Genomic DNA, 8,563 nt, shown 5'->3' with positions numbered 1-8,563 from the left:
AAATGAGATTTTAAAATATCTGAAGTGTTATTAGTAACATAAGTACATTTGTTTTTAAAATTTATGCTTATTTACTTATCTGCCAGTTTAAATCTACTGCATATTTTTTTAAAAAGCTGATATTTAGTTATCTATTGGAGATGTCATACATTCTGTACTTCGATTTTGTCTGTAATTTCCAGCATGAAATAGAGATAGCTTTGAAGTTGATGGCAGTTAACATGGTTTTTTAAAGCATTCCAAACATCCTCTTCAGACAGAAAAGGGAATGAAAAATGACTGTACCACACACTCTCCTGCCACTGTCTACTACTATCTATAAGTAATGTTCTAAGTGATAGATAGTGATGTATTTGTGGCCGAATACGAACGAACACACACACACACACACACACACACACCAAGCAAATTTCATCGCGCTCGCACATCTCTGCATAGATCAGTGGAAAAAGTTTTAATTAACTTTTTCTCTCGCTAAGTGGATGCTGGAGGCACAGAGAAGAGTAATTGGCTGCAGAACCCTGTTTGATCAAGGGAAATTGGGAATGTGAGTCTTTCCTTCCTTTTCCTGGCTTTAAATCCATCAGCATCATTTGTTAAAAAAAACAACAACAAAAAACCGGGGATGTGGGGATGATTTGCACTTCAGATCTTTCGCTGTGCCTCAGTGAACTTCAAATGCCAGCTAGCATTCCTCTTGCTCAACTTAATCATCAAGTTATTTAATCTGATTACACCCAAAAAACCCATGCCCCTTTATAGCACACTAACATCACACACACGGATCACGAAAAGCACATTCTGCTCCTCCCCGCCCCCCTCACTGCAAACCTGCCCTGCCCGGGACCTGGGTGGACTTCCGAAGCCTTGTCAGTACCAGGGAATAGTCTGTCCTTCCCGGTCAGCAAATCCAGCCCTCCGGGTTTTCTAAGCCGCCGGCACCCCCAGCCCTGCGGCGATTGGAGAATGCGGCCGGCAGCAGCCAATGGGCTCTGTGGAATGCTCATGTCACCGTACCGGGCTGGCAGCGCCTGAACCCCATCAGGGAATAAGGAGAGAACCGGCAGCGCAGCTTGGTCACTTCCATGCTGAGGCTCCTGGAGCTGGCGGCTGCCTGACAAGCTCCCGCAAACCCTTCCCTGCTCTCTGCGGGAAATGCGTCTCTCCAGCCTGCACTGACTTCCCTGAGGTGCCCAGGCAGAAAGGAGCAGCCAAGCCAGGCTCCCTCCAGGGGATACTTGCCTCCCTTGCTCTAAATGTGACTGATCCTTTCCCCCCGCCCAGGAATACCTCGCGGTGTTTCCCAAGTCCTTCTCCTGGAGGGTAAGTGGCAGCTCTGCGTTGCTCTCTCCCGCAGGGACGATAAGTGTGGTTTTGTCTGTAGGGAGCGGGACTGTTTGCATTAGATTCCCACTTTGCAGTCTTGGGGGTGAGGGGAATGCTGTGTGGAATGTCAGCCCCCCAGGGTCTTGTCACCTACAAATGTCTCGAGAGACTTAATTAGTTTAACAGGACCAGAAAGGTCGGAGCAGAAGCGAGCCGACTAACGGCAGAAAGCAACTAGTGACTGCCCCAGCCTAATATCTTTAGAAGCCTGCCACCTCACTTTGTTTCATAAAATATTGTCTTCAAAGTCTTCAAATTTAGCTTTCAGATTTTTTTATTTTCTATAAACAATAATGAAGTAAAAGCCCAAATCTGTTACGTATTAACATACCTGGGACTCAGGATGCAGCGCAAAGTTGTTAAATTTTGCCTGCAGACGCAGAAAAACCAAACAGATCTTGGTTATTGGATTGCCTAACCTGGCACTGTTGTGTATGGGAGGAGGCTCTGGAAGACTGTCCACAAACTTGTTTGAAGAGTTTTGATTATCATTGTCTTGAATGAAGGGGGAAATAATTTGGGGGCTGACACCATACTGAGTTATAATTTGCCCAAGTGGAATCTGAACTAGCACTCCAAATATATGTATTATTAGCTTGAATGTATGTGTGTACCCTGCATGTAGAACAACAAACAAACAACAAACAAAGCAACAAGCTGTGAGGGGACAAAAGGGAACAGAAGATTAGGATTTTATCTGAAGTTATTTATATCAAAGTGTCTCTGTGATTTATGTTTTACTTATTCACTTAGTTCTACACACACAGACATGGTTGTGCTTACATTTTATCTTCACACATGTATATGTTTTGGTATACAGAGACAGTATAGAAATGTGTATTACCATGGCCGTAGTGTGTGTGTAATTTTAAATATGTTAGTGTATTTTGTACAGTTGTAACATGGAGAGCTTCGGCTCTCTTTATAGCACCCAAGACTATAGATGGATGTGAGTTTCAGAGTGTTTGCCTGACTCAGGCTCCAGATGTGTGTGCTCAGCTGTTGCCTGTCACTTGGGTGACAACTGGTCTTTTTCCACTAAGCCTTTGCTTTCTCCATTATCCTCAACTAAGTGTCAATGTTTCAGTTCCCTTCTATTATCATGAGTGTTTTCCAGTCCCATGGGAGGGGGCAACCTTGTTTGGCTATCCTCAGCATGCAATATGTCTGTTTTCAGACTCTCTTCCATAGGAAAAAATCTTGTGACAGCTAGAGAGAGACATCTAAAATGCAGCCCTAACTTAAGCTAAATATTCTGCCTCAAGAGAGCTCTGAAGGGGTGATGAATATTTGTCAAGCCTTTTTTCTCAAACAATATTTACTCCCACCAGGAGATTTTAAACATAAACAGCAACCATTTATCTTGCTGTCTGGTGGGTTCATTTCAGTGTGGTTTCAGCTTAAGGTGGCTGGGTCTGGTCTTGGACAGGAATCTGTCATTGTACCCCAGCTGGGGACTGAAGAAAGGAAAATAAAGCACTCTGCTAGTACCAGTGTCTCTAAATGCCATCAACTGGAGACTCAGGAAACTCAGTGGGGGATATTTTACAAGCTCTCCAAGAATGTTTATACAGAGGATTTAAAGGTTAACAATGCATATTCCCTACATGTTAAAACTAAAAGGTGTCAAAAATAAATGGCTAACATTACTCCCAGTTCAATTTTCCATGCTTTGTCATGTAGCTGAAAACTATGACTTTTAATTAACAACTTTTCTTGCCTATTGAAAATTCAGAATGTCTGTCAGTTCTAACAGCAAAAGCCAAGATGAGCTAAAAGAGTTTATCATGTTTTGCAATCAGAGATCTATGGAGCCATTGTTGTATAATAAAGGGTGCTGTACTGAGTCAGCCTGGTCACCCGCATAAAAATTGTAACATCAGCGGGGGGGAGGGGGAGAGAGAAGGGGGGGCGGGAAGGGAGAGAGAAAGCCCTTACAGGGTTAATAGCTGAACTATTAAGATTGGAGTCAGATGTGGGTAAAAGCAACAAGGGAGTCTGTTTTTTTCCTAATATCCTGTAGTCTGATAACTCTGAAAAAGGTAATTGTTTAAAAAAAATCTGTTTTGATTTAGAATTTTTTTTAAAAAGCAAGATGAAGTCTGCATAAACAAGAGAAGATTCTAATGTTTCGAAAGGCTAGGAAATGGCTAGAAAATTCCAATTGACTTAAAAGTAAAACACTGAACTGTGCATGGATTTTTCATGCACAAATACAGAATTTTATTGATTCCCCTCTTCTAAATAATCCATTCTCCATCTTAGTGGCATAAAGGATATCGTTCAATGTTTGTGAAAGAACAGTCTGTGTGCTGGAAAGGTTATCTTTTCTAGTAGACTAGTTAATTATAACTTTTATTAAAAGTGATTTAGAGTATTTGCCTTCTAGATAACAAAGTTTTGCAAAAAAGAAAATGTAAATGGTTTGAAGAGTATAGGTGGTGGTTGCTGTTATACTCTAAAATTTTCATAATTTATATGTAAAAAAGATGCCTGAGGAATTACTTGGCACACTAATGACCTAACTTCCCATAATCTCAAGAGTTTGGTCTGTCTTCCCTTATGTTTTTAGAAAGAGATTAAATGAGTTTGGCATTGTTCATTTAATTGGCATATGAAAATCAGATGAGTTTTACTCTATTTTCCACTGAAACACTGCATAGGATAAACTTGTATGGAGTTCGTTCGTATTGTATCTTTGCCGATTGGCTTGACCCTTTCCTAATGCCTTGGATGAAGATACAAAGATTTAAAGTATTTTCCCAATAGCATGGAATTTACATAATATGGTGATTGTGGATGCTGTACAAACCCCCTAATACAGAACAGATAATTAGACCAACTTCAAGTAAATACAAGAATTCACTAGACACGGTATCCAGGCAACCAGAGCCATGATATATGTACAATGACTGAGTTAATTTTTTGCAACTCTTTAAAATGTATGAAAAATTATTTTTGATCACTGAGTGTTGACTTGGACTTTTACCTTATGTGGCCTACAGGTAAAGACAGGGCAGACGCAACCCATTAGGCGACCTAGGCGGTCGTCTAGGGCACTACAATTTGGGGGGCGGTGACCGCGGCGGTATTTCGGCGGCGGGATCTTCCGCTGCCTCTGTGGGGGGCGGCATTTCGGGGCGGGACCTTCCGCTGCCTAGGGCAGCAGAAAAGCTGGCGGCACTCCTGGGTAAAGACATCAATGCCTCTGCCTAGAGGCTCATGAAAGAACATTCTCCAAAGCCATTGCTCTTTTATATTTCAATAATAAAGGGATCACTTCATAAATGTTTCAGAGAATCATTCTGTGGTCAAGTGTTGCCTAAGGTGAAGGAGAATAGCAACACAGTATCTTTCCCTTGTTTGAGCAGGCTATATAATGATCACGTGGTTTTCTTATATCTTGAATTTATAACTTTCATAGAAGGGTAGGTCAGCAGTATTTGGTTTGGTTAGCCAACATTAACTATTTTCTGTTTACAACCATTCCAAACTGAGGTAAACTTGAGCTTAACTATAGTTCAGTAGTGTATTCTAGTTATAAACCATTCATTGTTAGGCCTAGCTACTGGAAACACACAGATGAGTAGCTCTTACATAAGGCCATGTCTACACATACAGCTCTGCAGCTGTGCTGCTGCACCAATACAGCTGTGCCGCTGCATCGCAACTGGTGAAGACGCTCTATGCCGAGGGAAGAGAGCTCTCTATCGGCATAATAAAACCACCTCTGTGAGTGGCAGAAGCTATGGGCTTGTCTATACTGGCAATTTTCTCAACACACCCCTGAGCACAGCAAGTGTCAGTGCTGTAAAGCGCCAGTGTAGACAGTGCACCAGCGCTGGGAGCCATCCCCCTCGTGGAGGTGGGTTTTTTTTAGAGTGCTGGGAGCAACCACACAAGCCACATTAAAGTGCTTATATTGGTGTAACTTATGTCACTCGGGGGGGGGGGGGGGGTTACCCCTGAATGATGCAAGTTATTCCAACATAGGCTGTAGTATAGACATAGCCCAAGTGTTTGTAGGACTGAGGACTTATAGTGGAAAGGACCAGCTTTGAAGGAGAAAGCAGTAACTGAGTCAACCTTCTCCCTTCCCCCCACCTTTTGACTGAGCAATGGTGGGAAGAAACATGTTTTACAAGTTATAGCACACTGATGTCATGACATTTCTGGCAGAGATACCAAGATAGACTAATCAGATCACTTTACTATTTGCCAAAATGACACAGTTTTTCCAAAGACAGTTCTTTTGTTGCTGGTCCATAGTCAAAAGATATTTCCAGTTATTGAAAAAAAATTCTCCAGGGGACTGTAATAATTCGTTCTGTGTCTTTGTATTGTTTGCTTGTTTAGACTTCACTCTAAACACATTAAACTCACTTTTCTTTGGCCTCTAGAAAAATGGAATGATTGCTCAGCATGAATTGATTAGCCTTTTCAAGGGTTATTTTTCTACAAGAAAATTTTAAAATATACAAACTGAATTAAAAATCTCAAGAGACAGAGGCATGAGCCAACACAGACATTTTTAAATACTTATGTAAACTAGCAAGCAACTGTCATTTACCTCTTCTTGGAACTCTGCCTACAAGGGTCCATTTGATTTTTAAATGCTACCATAATGCTGGTTCAAAATGTTCCTGAAAAACAACTGACCAATCAAGCTGAGAGTGTTTTTCTTACCCGTGAACCTGTGGTAGACACTGTTGAAGGCAAGTCTTTCATTTCCAGTGGATTACACATCAATAAAAGGTGGAGCTGTGTTATTTCAGTTGTTCTGGTACTGAAGTCATGTAGTCCTGTCTAAGATTTTTGTCTGAATTGTTGATTTATAGTACCCTGTAGCTCTTGCTGCTTTGTGTTCTTCTCTCCTTCATTTTTCCTTCTCTCTTCCTCTTGCTCTCTAAGTCTGAAAATTTGGCAATAAACTGATAAAAGTATTGCAGACATAGACCTACAAACACTCTCCGTGCATAACAGTTTTATTCAGCTGGCCTTTTATCTGAGGCACAGATCCCACAGCTTGCAGTTATGGTCTTTGACTTTAGTAACAATTCTGTATGAAATGTTTCCAATTACACACACTATTGGCGGCATGAAGCAACTGCATGCCAAAAAGCATTTCCAAGTGCCTTCCAAGAATCGGATTATGATTGATTTTAATTTAAATAAAGGTTGTTTTGTTTCTTGTGATGTTTTTATAACCACCTTTTTCAATGTTGTTTTTATAATCTTGCATCAAGTAGTCACAATATAACATGGTATCAGGGTTTGGTTTCTGCAACTATCACCTTCCAAATCTAAGTGCACTTCTAACCTTTGCACCGCTGCAAGGAAAAGTCAAAGTTGTCCATATACAATATAATTAATAGGCCATATTGAACCAATGGCTCCTTAAACATTAATAGTATTTTACAGTCCAATGTGCTGTTTGGTTTTAAAAAGAAAAAATATCAGCCTAAAGATATGATATGTTCAAGTCCCTCTACAAACATTAACTTTTTAAAAGGAATCCATATTGCAAAATTATCTTCATTTCACAAGACGTTGTGTTCTAAGTACAGTTAGTTACTAACTGTAGGTGTTTAAAATACAGTAACACAGGATTCTGAGCACGTGGTTTAAAGCTTTGTCAAATGGTCTGGAATTCTTACACCTGTCCTCACTTAGGACACTTTTTTGTTCTAAAGATGGGAACTATTCTTCTAGTAAATGCGTTTTGTAAATTTTTAATTTTAATCAGCAACTTTAAAAAATCTGCTAACATTAGTAAGTGAATCTTTAAAATGACCCATGACACAGAAGTTATTTTTAATCTTTTCCATGGAACAGTGTGAAATACTTGATCTGTTTGTGGAGCAGTCTTGTAGAGATGTTTTAAAACGGGAGCACAAACTTTCTTTGACACTAACACTATAATTCTGCAGCATTATCCATTACACCCTGATATTATCTTTACATTAATTAAGTCCTTTTGTGCAAGAGATAGCACTAGCTCAGTGAGAGATTAGCCTAGCCACACAGTCACTCTCTCTCTGCCAGCTGAGCACACTGGGTAGCCAGACAGCTGCTCCCATCCATAGTAGCCCAGTGTGGTGGTGACACAAATACATAGTAACTGTGGCACAAATTGAAAGCTTTTAAAAAACCTTCATGTGTAGGTCAGTTCATTGAACCACAATAAAAACTGATTTTTTTTTCATGTACATACTAAAAATGAGTAGGCTATGTTGAAAGCAAACCTCTACATAAGTTTTTGGGGAAGATTTTTTTTTCCCCTGCACTCAAACAGAAATTCCCACAGAAACGTAGTAATTTTGCGTCTCAAAAGTGCGTGCATTCTATATGATTACTTGCGATTAACCTATGTTCAGGAAAGTTAACTCTTCAGAGGACCAAATGTTTTTTGTTTTGTTTTTTTAGTAAAAGTATGTCAGAAATTGGGATGATATTTTTCAAAATTGTGATTAAAAATACTGCATATAGTATATTCTAAGAAAGAAAATGACTTTTTATGAGAATGACTAATACATATGTCCAGTCCTGGAGAGAGAGCGTGTATGTGTGTGTGTCTGCGTGCGCGCACATACAAATTGCTAACCGGGGTATAGTTCAGTCTGGAATCTTGTTAGTGAATCTTGGATGTTTCTTGTAGCAGGATGCATGTGTTTCATAAGAATTTTGAACTGCTTTCTGATGCTTTGTTCATCATAATGATCGTATGGATATCTTCACTGTGAGAGCCCTCTGACTTGTTTGCAAAACTTAGAGAAAGAATCTAAATGATAAATATTGAGTTCCCATTTATCCTAGGATTGAAGTGATTTAGCTCTCTGTGTATGTGGAAGGAGGAAATAAAATATACAGAAGATATGTTTATATTTAACAGAATTCATCATATAAGTTTCTTTATGCTCCTTCTATAAGCCTAAGCAGCTTGGCAGGCTAATAGCCAACAAAATGTCCTCAAGTGCTGCCAAATACATTGAAAGTAAACCAGACTTTCCTCTATACTGAGGTACTGGAAACTTACTTTACCTTCAGCTTTTAAAGATATTAATCAGTAAATTGCCTTGCTCTTCCTACCCTCACAAACCCATGCAGATTTGGGTCAGAGTAAGCATCTATTTTGAAATACTAGTTGAAGAAAATATGGTGGTTTGCCTGGATGGAT

At 39.8% G+C, this 8,563-nt stretch overlaps 1 protein-coding gene across 4 annotated transcripts in view; it reads left to right on the top strand.

The window, feature by feature from the left end:
• The first annotated feature begins 872 nt into the window (after positions 1–872).
• PRICKLE1 (prickle planar cell polarity protein 1) overlaps positions 873–8,563 on the top strand; it is a 116,134-nt gene continuing 108,443 nt past the window's right edge. Inside the window, exon 1 of one of the 4 annotated variants that reach the window (XM_005297939.5) lies at positions 873–1,323. The gene's annotated coding sequence lies outside the window, so the exon portion shown is untranslated. The remainder of the gene's footprint in view (positions 1,324–8,563) is intronic. The other 3 variants (XM_042858690.2, XM_042858719.2, XM_024100587.3) reach the window with 3 other exon arrangements.

This window comes from Chrysemys picta, chromosome 1, assembly GCF_011386835.1.
Source record: "Chrysemys picta bellii isolate R12L10 chromosome 1, ASM1138683v2, whole genome shotgun sequence".
Lineage (NCBI taxonomy): Eukaryota > Metazoa > Chordata > Testudines > Emydidae > Chrysemys > Chrysemys picta.
Note: the sequence above shows the minus strand (reverse complement) of the source record. Positions and strands in the feature narration are given on the sequence as shown.